Consider the following 15976-nt stretch of genomic DNA (forward strand, 5'->3'; position numbering starts at 1 on the left):
ACAGATACAGGTGGGTTCTAGACTATTCTAATAATTTGATCTTGCACTAAGATACCAAATAAGAAACCCACAAACTTATCTCTCAACAGTGAGTGCTCACCCACATTCACCGAATGTGCTTGCCACATAATGGCATAACTCACTATAGCTCATGCACCGGGTGACAAGACACAGAGAGGCTTAGAAATAGCACCAGAAATCTGGGTGGAAGAGGCTTGGAAATGGAGGAATGCTATGTCACTATTTGAGGAAGGAGTTAATCTCACTGAGCTGTACCTCCTACCCATCTTTGCAGTTGCAGCCTTTACTGCCTTACTTAAGCTCATCGCCCCTCCCTACATAGTATGCATCCCCAGGGAGCTCTTATTCTTTTATCACTGCAGCACTCTGGAAATTCCCTGAGTATTTGTTGGTACTGCATTGGTGACTTCTTGAGAGATGTTCCAGGTAGACTCTGATGTGTTCCAAAAGTCATCTTCAAAACTTCAATTCAAATAAATAATGATTATGGTGTCACTTTTAAGTAGTAGTCAAAATCCTCTGCCACAACTAGTTTATTTCCCTATAGGTGTCTGTCATCTGGAGAGGATATATTCATCCTTTGGCTACCAAATGATGATTAGCCTTTTAAATGAGCAATTTTAATATCCTAATGATCCTCCGGGGTGATAGTTTCCTGATGCACTCATAAATACATTTAACAAGATGGTGTCTTGTCTTAACATAAAGATTCTTCATCATTAGGTCCCATCTTGTCCACTGCAAAACTCTTTGGCATGTGAAATGTCCAGAGAAAACGTTTAGTGAAACTAAATGAAATGCCGAAATTTCACACCAGCTCTTTCAACGTCTAATAAGTGATCTATATTTTCAAAGAAGTCAAGTCAAAAGATTACTATTATTAAGTAAATATTGTTAATATTATAAAGAATCATTTTAATTAAAGTAATAAGATAGTGAAACATATAAACCATTCAAATTAATAAATACTGTACTGCATGAGTTTCACATGTGCTCTGTTGGACATTATACTTCAATTGACTTTTAAAAATTAACAGATTAATACTCTAGTGATTTGTGATGAGCTCCTGATTAAGAAATCTTTGGATATTGCTTGTTTTATTGTAGTTGTATAAATTAGAATTGAAGACTGATTATAATGAAAATAGAGGATAATATTGAGGATATTGCAACAATAAATCTGTAGTGGAAATAACATTTAGTCCTGGAATAACAAGAGAAGATGCAAACATAGCTCTAAGTGTTTTAACAGGGAGGTTGGAAAAACATAAAGGGAAATAAAAGTTATGACATAGAGAGAGGAAAATTGGCAAATATTTGAAAGGCATTAAAACTCAAACCAGAACGATAGTGTTGAGATAATGCACCAATTGAACAGTGTACTGGAATGTTCAGATATTTTCACAACTATTTTTCCCTAGAAATTGCTGGCAGCAATCCCAGTCAAATGACTGTGTAGGTGGATTAAATTCACGGAGAAAATAGAGGTCAATCAAATCTACTAAAAATGAAAGAAACAATTGAAATTCATTACAGCTTCACAAGTAATTAACTCAAAAACAATTAAACAAGTTTAAACGCATGAAATTAATTCAAAAAATATAAACTATCAAAGCTCCAGTGAACAAAATGTACCCACTATTGTTTTGTCAGGCTTATGGTAAATGCTAGGGATTGTTGGAAGTGTACACTTTAGTGTGTGACGCCATAAAGTATGTAGCAGTGGAACACAGTTGGGAAAATAGCAAACAAGCAATTCTAGAATCCTGCTTTGGACATCCTGAACTTCTTAGCATGTGTGGACAAATGACAAAGAGAATTGTTGCCATTTCCCAAAGTGTTTCAGCGTTCTGTGATATCCTTGGTCTTCACTGGTGATGTTATACTGAATAGCACAACAGGCTCCATTGTAGATTCTACTTGTCAGTTTATCACTGGAAGCAGTGTACAGGATTTTAACAAAAAGCTCCAGCACAAACTCATTTGAGTGTGTAAAGCTTAACAGTTAATGTCTGTTCATTCAGGTTACAAATTATTACAGCAACACATAAAACTCAGCTGGATAGGCAGCATCTATGGAGGGAACTGGACGGTCAACATTTCAGATTGAGACTCCTCATCTAAATTGGGTCCGTTGTCTATTTCCTTCCACAAATACTTTCAGACCTGCTGAGTCCCTCCAGCTTTGTGTGTTGCTCCAAATTCCACCATCTGCAGTTCCTTGTGTCCACAAATTATTACATCCATTTTTAAAATGTTTAATTTTACATTGTGCAGAACAAGTTGTGGTCTAAGTTCTTATCACTTTCTGCTACTACCAGAGATTTCTAATCCTACTGCCATATTAAACAGAAAATGCTAGAAATACTCAATAGGTCAGGTCACATCTGTTGAAAGAGAAACAGAGTCTACATTTCAGGTCAGAGACACTTCATCAGAACTTAAAGGCAACAAAAAAGTTTGTAACACTGCGGGAAGGGCGTGGGGGGTGTCAATTGAATTGACTAGTGATAAATTATAGATCATTTTGTTAGTGAATGGGAGTAATTATGGAGTGAGAACAGACAAAAAATTGTGCAAAAGAGTGTGGGAGTTACAAAATGCAAAGCATGAGTCTGGAAGGTTGGGCTGGGTGTATCCACCACTCAGAGAGAAAAGAAAAAGGAAAAATAAAACATCGAGGTAATACAATGGGTGGATGATTGATACAGAGTGAGAAATCAAGTTTCTTGCAGTTACCTAGAACATAGAACAGTACAGCACTGGACAAGCCATTTGACCCATGATGTTCTGCCAGTCTTGATGTCAATTTATTCTAAATGTCCGCTTCCTGTGCATCATCCATATTGCTCCATTCCCTTCATGGGTCTATCCAACAGCCTCGTTAAGTTCCACCAAACTGCCTAATTCCACAATTACCCCGGTAACCTATTTTAGGAACCTATCACCAGCTGCATAAAAGTATACTTGCCCCTCACAACACCTTTAAACTTTCTCCCTCTAACCTTAAACCATGGCTTGAGGGGAAATCAATGCCTCTTATAATTAAAAAAACATATATAAAGTCTCCCCTTAGCCTCTGATGTGCTAGGGAGAACAACCCAAGCTTGTCCAATCTTTCCTTGTAGCTCATATCCTCTAATCCTGGAAGCATCCTGGTAAACCTCTCCTACATCCTTTCCACTGTCCCCACATCCTTCCTATAATGGGGAGACCAAAAATGCTGCCATCTGTCTAGTTTTATATTGCTGCAACATGACTTCCTTACACTTATACTCAGCACTCACTACCAATGAAGGCAAGCATGCCGTACATCTTTTTTATCACCTAATCCACTTGGTTAGGCACTTTCCGCGAACAATGGATCTGGAACCCAAGATCCCTGTATACCTCAATGCTATTAAGGGGTCTATTATTAACTGTATACTTTCTCCATTCATTTAACCTCATAATGTCCAGCACCCCACATGTCTTCATTGAACTTCATCTGCCACTTCCCTGCCCATATCTGTAACTGTTCTATATCCCACTGTATTCTATGATAGTCCTATTCACTGTCCACAACTTCGCCAATCTTGGTGTCATTCACAAATTCACTAATCCACCCATCTACATTTCAATTCATATCATTGATATACACATCGTGGCCACTTTATTAGGTACCTCCTGCATCTGATAAAATGGCCACTGAGTGTATGTTCATGGTCTTCTGCTGCTGTAGCCCATCCACTTAAAGGTACAATGTGTTGTGGGTTCAGAGATGTTCTTCTGCAGATCACTGTTGAAACACATAGTTACTTGAGTTGCTGTTGTTTTCCTGTCAGCTTGAACCAGTCTGGTCATTCTCCTCTGACCTCTCTTATTAACAAGGCATTTTTTCCCACAGAACTGCCAGTCTCTGGATGTTGTTTTTTTGCATATCCTCCAAAACCAAATGATCAGAAAATCTATTTTCACATAAATCATCAAATATATCCCAATTTGCCTTTTTAAAATTCTACCTGGGGATATGAGAACCTTTTCTCTGATACACTTTTATTCCCATTGCACAGGTAAGAGGGAAATGACCACCCCCCACTGTTGTATCATTATACACTTACCAGTTACACACACTTGCAAAGTGTATCCTCAGATGCCAGTGTAAGGTCTATAGCAGAAACAGTGTTGTTAATTAGATTTGTCCTTGTACTCCTACCATCATTGAAACACACCAAAAACTTTTCTTCATATTTGTGTTACTGCAACCTCACACCAATGAGCATTAAAATCCCCACACTATATAGCCTAATTTTTCCCATTTCCACCCACTTTCCAATATATCAACTGTTAACCTTTCTCGAGGGTTATAAAAATTATTATCTGTATTATTATCTATTCCTTCCCCAAATTTCAACCACAATTGACTCATAAACAACCCCAATCTCCAAAACTCTGTGTGCTATCCCATTTTTAATGAAGGTAGTCTCTCCTCCTCCATCACCCATTTTCTAATCGTGTTTTATATTAATATAACTCTGTATCTTAAAACTTAGACAAGATTTCAGCCAGGATTCGTATACACACATAACATCAGGTTTATTTGGTAAATCTTCAATACATTTCTTAAACTCTTGACCATTAGCTAACAGGCTTTTAGCCATCAATTGTAATATTAGAAAAAAACATTAACAACCCTCTTTTGAAGTTTGAACATTATTTACTCCTCCTTGTAAGACATCATTCATAACCTCTACAGTTAAATCTTTTACCTCCGGATGTTCTTCTGCAGCTTTTAATATAATTTTAATTTTTCTGTCCCACTTTTAGTTTGTGCTGTGCAATTTACCACAATGCCATGAAAGTGACAAACTTCAGTTTGTCAACAATCATTGAATCCTTTCTTGTATAATTATGCACTTCACTCACACGTTAGAATATCTGTAGTCCAGGTATTAATAGGTCTTATTGACACTGCCTCCTGTACTTCCTGTGGAACCTCTGCATATGACATGCTCATTTCCACCCGAACAGGCTGCCGCTTGCTTATATAAAGGACACCCTGCATAAGCAGAGCTATGTTCTCCTCCACTGTTGTTACAGTTTAGCCTATCACCTTTTTCACAATTGCCGTAATTATGTCCTTCAACACATCCACCACATCACATTTTATCCTTACACACAGCTGCTACATTACCAGACTTCTGGCATTGAAAACATATCAGAATGGGATGACACATAGACTCAAACCATGTAACTCATAACCTGAATTAACCCTATCTAGCAACTTATTTTCTATCAAATTTAACCAACACCAATAAGCTAACTCGACCATGAAACCCTTCTAAAAGTTTAGCATTCACAACTACTCCACAACTAAATTATTTTTAACTTGGTCTATAGGTACAACTAGAGGCACTCCAGAGATTACTCCCCAAAGCCACTGTCATTCTATCTAATATCTTGGTGTTACCTTCCTTCTTCCCACAGCTTTTAATCCCAAAGCTTTCTCACACTGCTCACCATCTTTACAAAATACTACGAGTGCACTAGCTATAAAGGTTTTGCACCCATAATATCTCCTATTGCTTTTTGCAATCCTTAGTCTGATTAGAAAAATCAGAAGTCAGAAACAGGTCCATATTCAAAACTCAATAAAACCATAAACTCTTCCATCCTTCGTTAATTTAAAGCTTGTCTTCTGCCTTTATCACTGGATGATAAGGAGAAGGAATGTTATATTGAAGTTGTATAAGATGTCGCTGAAGCCTAATTTGGAGTATTGTGTGCAATTTTAGTCAACTACCGACAGAAAAGATGAAATACAAAAGAAGGTTGAAAGAGTACAGAGAAAATTTATAAGGATTTTGCTGAGATTGGACCTGATCTATAAAGAAAGATTGAATATATTGGGAATTTATTCCTTGGTACACAGAAGATTGAGGGGAGATTTGATAGATGTATACTGAATTATGAGGGGTATATATAAGGTAAATGCAAACTGGCTTCTTCCACTGCAGTTGGGTGGGACTACAAATAGGGGTCATTGGTTAAGGGTGAAAAGTGAAAACTTTAAGGGGAACTTGAGGGGAAATTTCTTCGCTCAGAGGGTTGTGAGAATGTGGAACGAGATGACAGCGCAAGTGGTGCCCGCAAGCTCTATTTCAAGAGAAGTTTGGATAGGTACATGAATGGCAGGGGTATGGTGGGCTCTGGTCCGGGTGCGGATCAATGGTACGAGGGAGGTTAAATGGTTCGGTACAGACTAGATGGGCTGAAGGGCATATTTCTGTGCTGTATTTTCTATGACCCTGTAAGCCACTACAATCCTCAGAAACCTGTCAGTCACCCTCCATACAACAGCTATCACCCAATACCACCTCCCGTTCACTATCTGTCTTTTTGTTATTTCTTGCCATCTCTTACCCCCCCCCCTCCCAACTCTCTGCCTGAGAGAAAACTCCAACAGCAGGTTCAGTCCTTTGCTCCAACCCAATTCAGCTTTACTACTTCCTGTGATTGTAGCTCAAATCTCACCACTGAATCTCTTGACCATGCCTGCGTGCTTTTATGCATTGAGTTGCTGCCACGTGATTGGCTAATTAGATAATTGCAATAACGAGGAGGTGTATAGTTGTATCCAATAAATTGGCCGCTGAATGTATTTACTGATTAAAACTCTGGTTCCTGGTGGGAAATGCCACAGATCTTGGAAATCTGAAATAAAATAGAAACTGCTGGAAATCAGCAGCTCAGGCAGTATCTGTGAGGGAGAAAGAGTTGATCTTTTGTTAGAGCCAGCAAAGTGAGAAGACAACTGTAATTTAAGGTGCAGGGAGAATGAAGGCTAGAGAGAATGGGGAAACTATCTGTGATAGGTGCCAACAACAGTTGCAAAGGTAACAAATGTGGACACAAAATAAAGGTGGTGGCTGAGTTCAGGATCAAGTCCCAAGCCCTGCCATGTACTCAGATTGCCGATGAGGTGCTGTTTTTCATGCTTATATTGTTGAAGCAATGCAGGAGATTAAAGACAGAGAGGTTAGTGTGGAATTGGGATGGTTCCTACTGATGTGCCAAATTTGTGGCTTTGTTATCTCTGATGGTGTTAGATTAAAATGTTTCTTCAAGGCTTTTACTTTGTTCACATATAAATACTTCATCTGTAACATATGGCAGTACAGACTCACCAACATCGATGGAAAAGAGTAAACAGTCGATGTTTCAGGCTGAGCCTCTTCTTTGGAACTGAAAAGGAAGGGAGAAGATGCCTGAATAAAAATCATTCACAATTGGGTACATTTCCATTCATTCCATATCCAGGTGAATGGCTGGATCTACTCTCACTTCTCCCGCTCCCTGACGCAACCAACCTGCTGAACAATATCATTGTTCTCCTTAGAGAACAGTATTCCATACTTTCTTTTCATTTTTATTGGAAGTATGTCTCGTTATTCTCCTTAGTACTATTTTAGCCCAGTGTTTTCTGCATTTTCTGGTTTGTAAAGCCAAGTGTCCAATTTTCAAGAAGTCAGACGTGTGGGTTCCTGACTTTCTGTGGGCCAATAGAAAACTCTTCAGTTTTTGAATGTTTCATATTTGGCCCTCCTCATCTGAAATTTACAAATATGAGAAAAATAAGTCATGAATTTTTGTGGTAGAATCCCAAAATTCAAATATTTATAGAGTAAAACACTTAATCCTTTTGGCAAACTTAAAGTGTTCTAAGACTAGAAAAGGATTCTGTTGTCTTCAGAGTTCAGCTTCCCAAATCCAGATATCAACCATTATCCTCCTGATCAACCTATCAGTCTCTGCCTAGACTGCCATGAAACACAGATGTTAAATGTTACAACTAAAGACTAAAATTGGCTTATTCATCCTGTAGGCAACAAAAAACATATTGTTTTAATTTAAGATTGGAAATGTTTACAGTGGAAAGTACGGAGGTTTGACTGTTTGGTGACAAGAGTCTTGAGTGTTTTAGCACCAGTGGTTAAATATGTTACTTCTGTTATATTTTATCACTGCAAGTATTTGGTGGAATCGTATACTTAGAACAATGTTTAGAAAGAACCGTTTTGGTGCTTAGGCCAATGAAATTTTAGAGGGGAGCTTGCTCAAAGAAAATAAAAACCCTAATGTGGAGACTCTTCGTTATAAGATTTTGCATATGATTCTAGCTTATTTTATGCAGAGCATAATGTTTAAAACTGTTCCTAGTATTTGGATTATTCCCATATCCTCTATATAATAAATGACCCCTGTAAAATTTAAGAACTTAGATATGATTTATTTGCGAGTGTTTAACTATTAAAGATGCTGCGCATATTTAAAGTTAGAAATCCAATCATTAACATTGCTTAAATTTCTCATTTATTGGCTGTTCATCATGATTATTACAGGTAATGAAGTTTAAAGCTGAAGCTAAGAAATTGATCGTTTTATATAATCTTGACAATATCAGACATAAAAAGATGGCCGCATTTATCTGACTTAATCTGCCAAATATTCTAGTTCAAATGTGTGATGGATATTCTTTTTTGGTGCTATGAACCATACGTGAAACTGAAACTCAGACAGTTAATTTGAAGTTGTGAATCATTTTCTCACCCACTCTAATATGCCTCTAGACATGATCTAGAGTGAAGAATGAATTTGCAGCTCATAGCTATGTGACTTCAGGCATCTGCTATCCTTTACTTAATTGTTAACGTTTTCTGGTAAACTGCAAACATGTTGAAGGGATCCATCTGTTTTTGTTTCTGGGTGGAAATTAAATATTAAACAGAATTGTCTAAATGCCTTCATGAACACAAGTCATATCTAAGTAAGCATCCTGAACGCACAAACACACACACACACACACACACACACACACACACACACACCCACCCACCCACCCCTATATTCCTCTGTATATTTATTCCTCATCATCTTTCCATCTGTCTATCATTCTCTAAGATGTTTCTTAAAAGCCTAGCTTCCTGGCTAATTTTTTCTGCAAATCGGTGTAAAATTTAATCTGATTTGTTTGATAATACTTCTATTATTCACGTTGAGACATTCTCAAGGTGAATAGCAGAAAGGCAAAAATCATATCAGTATCCAAGAAGAGAAGGGGGAGCTGCCTTAATAATTATTGTCCAGCAGCACACACATCTAGGTGATGAAGTGCTTTGAGAGGTTGGTTACGGCGGGAGTCAACTCCTGTCTCAGCAAGTACCTGGATCCTCTGCAATTTGCCTACTGCCACAAAGGTCTACAGCAGATGCAATCTCATTGGCTCTTCACGCAGCCTTGGATCAATTGGACAATACTAATACTTATGTCAAGATGACTACAGCTCAGCGTCTGACACAATCATTCCTACAGTTCTGATTGAGAAGCTCTAGAACCTGAGCCTTTGTACCTCCCTCTGCAACTGGATCCTCCACGTCCTCAGTAGAAGACCACAGTCTGTGCGGATCAGAAATAACATTGCCACTTTGTTGGCAAACAATAAAGGCACACCTCAAGGATGTGTGCTTAGCCCTCTGTTCTACTCTATCTACACCCATGACTGTGTGGCTAGGCATAGCTCAAATTCCATCTACAAACTTGGTGACAACGTAACTTTCATTGGTAGAACTTCAGATGGTGACAAGAGGGCATTCAGGAGCAAGATCGGTCAGCTAGTTGAGTGGTGTCACAGCACGACCTTCACTCAACATCATTAAGACCAAAGAACTGATTGTGGGCCAGAAAGGGTAAGACAAGGGAGCATACACCAGTCCTCATTGCAGCATCAGAAGAGGAAAGAGTAAGCAGTTTCAAGTTCCTGGGTGTCAACATCTGTGAGGATATATCCTGGGTCCAACATATCGATGCAGTTACAAAGAAGGCATGACAGCAGCTATATTTCATTGGGAGTTTGAGGAGATTTTGTATGTCAACAAACACATTTGCAAATTTGTACGTGTGAACCGTGAAGAGCATGCTAACTGGCTGCACATCCATCTGGTATGGGGTGGTGGCGATGATGGGGCTACTGCACAGGATTGAAAGAAGCTGCAGAGAATTGTGAAGTCAGTCAGCTGCGTCATGGGCACTAGCCTCCTTAGCATCCAGGGCATCTTCAAGGAGTGATGCCCCAAAAAGTCAGCATCCATCATTAAAGACCCTCATCACCCAGGATATGTCCTATTCTCATTGCTACCATTGGGTGTCTGAATTCACACACTCATCCTTTCAGGAATAACTTCTTCCCCTCTGCCATCAGATTTTTGAATGGACATTGAATTGAACCCATGAACACTACCTCACTATGTTTGTTTTGCACTGCTTATTTAACTTGTATATACATGGTGTAGTTCATAGTTTCTGTTATTATGTTTTGCACTGTAGTGCTGCCACACAAACAACAAATTTTATGACGTGGTGGTGATAGTAAACTTGATTTCTGATTCTGACCATTGCATTTTGTATGTGTGTAAATGCAGCTGGTTGTACGTGGAGTAAATTTGAGTGAGTGGTGTACTTGTTGAAAATTATTTTGTTAATTCTTAGACCGTTCAGTATGAAGCTGTGCAGAATGTAGGGTTTTATTATCCCAATCACTTTGACAACACAGTAGCATAGGAGTTAGCTTAACTCTATTACAGCGCCGGTCACCTGGCTTCAGTTCCAGGTGAATTAAATTTTGTTTAAATACAAAATGTTGTAAGCGTATTCATGAACACCTTTAATCAGAGTCCCTTAGAATGCTGACTCTTTATTCGTTTATTCCTTTCCATAGATGCTTTTAGGTAAAATAGTACATTTAGAAATCACTTATTATTCCTGTTTGAAGTAATGTTCACTTGTATAGCATGAAATATCAAGGAGTATTCAAGTGTTCTCATTGTATGTGGCTGTGGCATTTTTCCCAGTGGAATCAGGATTTTACCACTGTTAATGCGGGTTTTAGGGCTCCGTTTTTAATACTTGGCTTTCTTTTAAAGTGATGCTGCACTTCCATGGGATTACTCACATTGAAGAAATAATCATTTAAACTTTTGCCCTATACTGAAGTATTTCCTGAAAGAATGTAGTTCAGTTTTTCAATAATAATATGTTTAAGCAAGCAAGCCTTGTGTTAGTATTTATGGTATTTTGAAATAACCAATATTTCCTCATAAGAGGTTTTAAATAATGTGGAGTTAATGTGGAGTCAATATTTCAGGCTGAGATCCTGTATCGGGGTTCCTCCAAACGCAGACTCTTTATTCCTTTCCATAGATGCTGCCTGACCTTGCTGAGTTCTTCCAGCATTTTCTGTGTGTTACTGTGGATTTCCAGCATCTGCAGAATCTTTTGTGTTAAATAATCCAGGTGGTTTTTGCATATGTATGTAATTTAAATCCAATGATTGATGTTATACAGTTTAGTCATAGTCATACTTTATTGATCCTGAGGGAAATTGGGTAAAGCAAATCTTATTTATTTTATATAAAACTTGTCAAAGGAAGTTGCTTTTATTGAAAGAGACCTGTTTGATTGTTCTGATTGGGCAGACCAGCACTCATCTGTTAAAAGCAGTCAACTAATGTGCACATGCACTGGAATGGAGAAGTCCAAACTATTCTGAGAGGTAGATGGTAATACATGTGTGGCTATGCATATGTGTGGAATGGACTTCAAGTAGAGACCAACAATAACGCCTAGTTTTGCAGTATGTTGACAACTCAAGACCAGCATTGATTTTAATGAGCCATTATCGTCCTACGTGTCGGGGCATATTCTGGAGTTAGGGTATATAGCAAATAGTAACTTCAGCAACTGATCTTGAGACCTGAACATGGATTGTAGATCGAATTTAAAATGTAGCCCTGGTCAATAGTTTCCTGGAGCTGTGGACACCAGTTAATGCAGACTGGGCAATACTGACTAACAGTCATTTTGGGTGTCTGGAATGTGGGTGCAAAGAAGGAGGTGTGAAAATTATATGTAAGTCAAAGGAAGCATTGTAGATACATTATAATTACCAAGTGTCCTGATGTTACCTTTGATCTTTCACATGTAAAATGCCATGTAATATTGGATTGAATAGGCCTTTTCCTCTGAGAGTGTCTCATTTTGTTGAATAAAAGACTTCTGTATCCACCAGCTTCAGGGTCTCTCTGGTGACTTTGTTCACTTTGCAACACTGTGGATTAGGAGGAACAGGGAAAGGTAAACTTCTTAAATTATTTTACTTTAGTTCAATGTTCTTAATTATCTCTTTGAATTAAAGTTTAAAAATCAAAAATAAATTTATGTATTTCAACTGCAACTTCAGTTGGATAAATCTACAATGCCTGTTAGGACGGATTGGGGTGGTGCATTTGCAGCCATTACCTGACGCCTGGTTGCTGCTTTGGTCTTGCAGCTTGACTTCACAGTGTTAAGATCATTGAGATTTACCCTCTGTATCTGTGGCATGCAGGTCCTCAGGTGGTGATTGTGAATGACAGGCTGGGTTCAGAGTGATATGGCCCATCGTAAATTCACTATAGGTTTGTATATAGTATTTCTGTGTTCTTCTTTGAAGTGTGAGAGTGTAATCGTTCTAGGTTTACACTATCTGGCCACCCACGAACAATGAAAATTGCTATGCTGAAAACTATCACTTTTATTTTAGTTGTAATCCAAAATTGAAGTACTTGTTTCAACTAACTGAAAGGAATTGTAAAAAACTGAATAATCTTGATTTGCATCTGTTTTTCTTTTTACTCCGTTTCAGTCTAGAGAAAGATAAAACATGAATGCACAGATAAATGCGTATATCTATAATCATAAAATATATTTATCCAAATGTTACGCTTATTGGTGCACACAATAGGAACTCAAGGTATTGGAGGAGGTGTGTTAGCATAGAATGAAAAACAAGGAGTTAGGGTAACTGGATTGTTTTTGGGCTGGGGAGATGTAACGAGTGGAATAGCCCAGGAATTAGTTCCTAGCCCTCCCTTTACTGTTTACATTAATGACCTGGAGGAGGACATGAAGTATAAGGTATTCAAATTAAGGTACACCTATGACTTGAAAATGGGTGGAAGGGCATGTTGTGATGAGGGCATTGCGATCCTGCTTTGCGATCCAGACAGACTAAGTGGGCAAAACCCAGCCAACACACATAAAAGTTGCTGGTGAATGCAGCAGGCCAGGCAGCATCTATAAGAAGAGGTACAGTCGACGTTTCGGGCTGAGACCCTTCATCAGGACTAACTGAAAGAAGAGCTAGTAAGAGATTTGAAAGTGGGAGGGAGCAGGGGAGATCCAAAATGATAGGAGAAGACAGGTCTTTGCATGAACATTGACTTCTCTAACTTCCGTTAATGCCCCACCTCCCCCTCGTACCTCATCCGTTATTGCCCATCCTCTGGGCTTCCCCCCTCCCCCCTTCTTTCTCCCTAGGCCTCCTTTCCCATGATCCTCTCATATCCCTTTTGCCAATCAACTCTCCAGCTCTTGGCTCCATCCCTCCCCCTCCTGTCTTCTCCTATCATTTTGGATCTCCCCCTCCCCCTCCCACTTTCAAATCCCTGACTAGCTCTTCTTTCAGTTAGTCCTGACGAAAGGTCTCGGCCCGAAACGTCGACTGTACCTTTTCCTAGAGATGCTGACTGGCCTGCTGCGTTCACCAGCAACTTTTATGTGCGTGACTTGAAATTCCAGCATCTGCAGATTTCCTCGTGTTTGCATTTTTAAAAACCTAGCCAAATAGCGTTTAAGGTGGAGGAGTATGAGACCATACACTTCAATCTAGGAACCAAAAGGTTGATTGTCATCTAAGTGGAGAGAGAATGCAGATGAATATAAGAACTTAAGAGGTAGAAGCAGGAGTCAGGCATCGGGCCTATTGAGCCTGTTCTGCCATTCAATAAGATCATGGCTGATCTAACTGTGGACTCAGCTTCATTTAGCTGCATTTTCATTGTGAACCTTAATTCCTCCACTATGCAAAAGTCTATCTCACTGTGTTTTGAATGTATTTACTGAGGAAGCCTCTACTGCTTCCCTGGGCAGAGAATTCCACAGATTCACTACTCTCAGGGAAAATACTTTCTCCTTCATTATCTTTCTACTTTACTCCCCAGAATCTAGAGGCTATGTCCCTTATTTCTAGTCCCACCTACCAGTGGAAAGAGCTTTCTTGATTCTATCCCTTTTATCTATTAATGTATCTATAAGACCCCCTTGCATTCCTCAGAATTCTGCTGAGTACAGTCTCACCTCTGGAATCAACTTGATGAACCTACTCTGCACTGCCTCCAAAACCAGTATATCTTCTCACAAGTTAAAAAACCAAAACTGTAGATGTAGCTTCGCTAGTACCTTGTACAGTTGCACATAACCTCCCTGCTCTTAAATTCTAGCAATGAAGGCCAACGTTCCATTTGCCTGCACTTTAGCCATCCTTTTCCACTTTATAAAATTATGAGAACATAAGAAATAGGAGCAGGAGTAGGCCACCCAGCCCGTTGAGCCTGCCCCACCATTCAATAAGATAATGGCTGATCTGTCCGTTAAACTCAGCTCTATCTACCTGCCTTTTCCCCATAGCCCTTAATTCCCCTACTATGTAAAAATCTATCTAACTGCATCTTAAATATATTTAGTGAAGAAGCCTCAACTGCTTCCCTGGGCAGAGAATTCCACAGATTCACCACTCTCTGGGAAAAACAGTTTCTCCTCATCTCTGTCCTAAATCTCCTCCCCTGAATCTTGAGGAAATGTCCCCTAGTTCTAGTCTCACCTACCAATGGAAGCAACTTTCTCACTTCTATCTTATCTATCCCTTTCAAAATTTTGTATGTTTCTATAAAATCCCCTCTCATTCTTCTGAACTCCAGGCGACTCAATCTCTCCTCATAGGTTAATCCCTTCATCCCTGGAATTATCCATGGTTCATCCGTGGTGAACCTCCTCTGCACTGCCTCCAAAGCCAGTATATCCTTCCTCAAGTATGGAGACCAGAACTGCACACAGTACTCCAGGTGCAGCCTCACCAGTACCCTGTATAGTTGCAGCATGACCTCCCTGCTCTTGAATTCAATCCCCAAAAGATCTACTATCTGTTCTTATATTTTGTGCTAGTTTGCTTTCCCTTTCCTTATTGATTGTTTAGTGGTTTTTTTGTTGCTTTTTAAAGTTTTCCCAATTTTCCAGTTTCCAACTACTTTTGGTGACTTTGCATGCTCAACCTTTTGGTTTCATTCCTTCCTTTATTTCCTTACTTGTCCAAGGCTGGCTCGTACAGGTGAGGTACTTTTAATAGATAGGGTAGATAGTTCTCCAGGACAACTGCCAATCCATTCTTACATGCATCAGATATTTGTAGGTTTATTGCTCATGCCACTGTAATGTTATTATTTGGTGGCCTATAGACAACTCCCATCAGTAGTTTTTTTTCCCTTTACTATTCTAATCTTCACCCATATGGATTCAACATTTTGCTCCTTAGAATTTTAAATCATCTCTTACTATCACCCTGATATCATCCTTAATAAAGAGCACTACCTACTTTGATACTTACGTGCCTATCCTTCCATATTTCTTGATACCCTCGGACATTTAATTCCAGTCATCATAAACGATATAGAAATTATGTGGTCTGCCCAACAAAGTGGGCTAGGTTTATTTAGGTCCTTGAGACGGCCTGGGTGAGGATGCTGATATTGGTTTGCTAATCTTGCCAGTGAATTTGAAGGATTTTGTGGAGAGAGTATTTGTGGTATCCCTCCAGTACTTTGAGATGACTGCTGTGGGTGGTCTATCATTCTGAAATTACAGGAGAGCAGAGATCAATGTTACTATGTAGTCCATATGTTTTGTGCCAGATTTGAGATACCAGTCTTCAAGTCCTTTCAATTTATGTGACCAAAGTCTGCAGTGCATTGAAGAAGATGGTGAGTTTACTCATTGTTGCTTGCCTTCACTGAAAGATGGTTCATACGTCCCAGAGTTTCAACATGAC

The sequence above is a fragment of the Mobula birostris genome, chromosome 8, assembly GCF_030028105.1.
Source record: "Mobula birostris isolate sMobBir1 chromosome 8, sMobBir1.hap1, whole genome shotgun sequence".
Lineage (NCBI taxonomy): Eukaryota > Metazoa > Chordata > Chondrichthyes > Myliobatiformes > Myliobatidae > Mobula > Mobula birostris.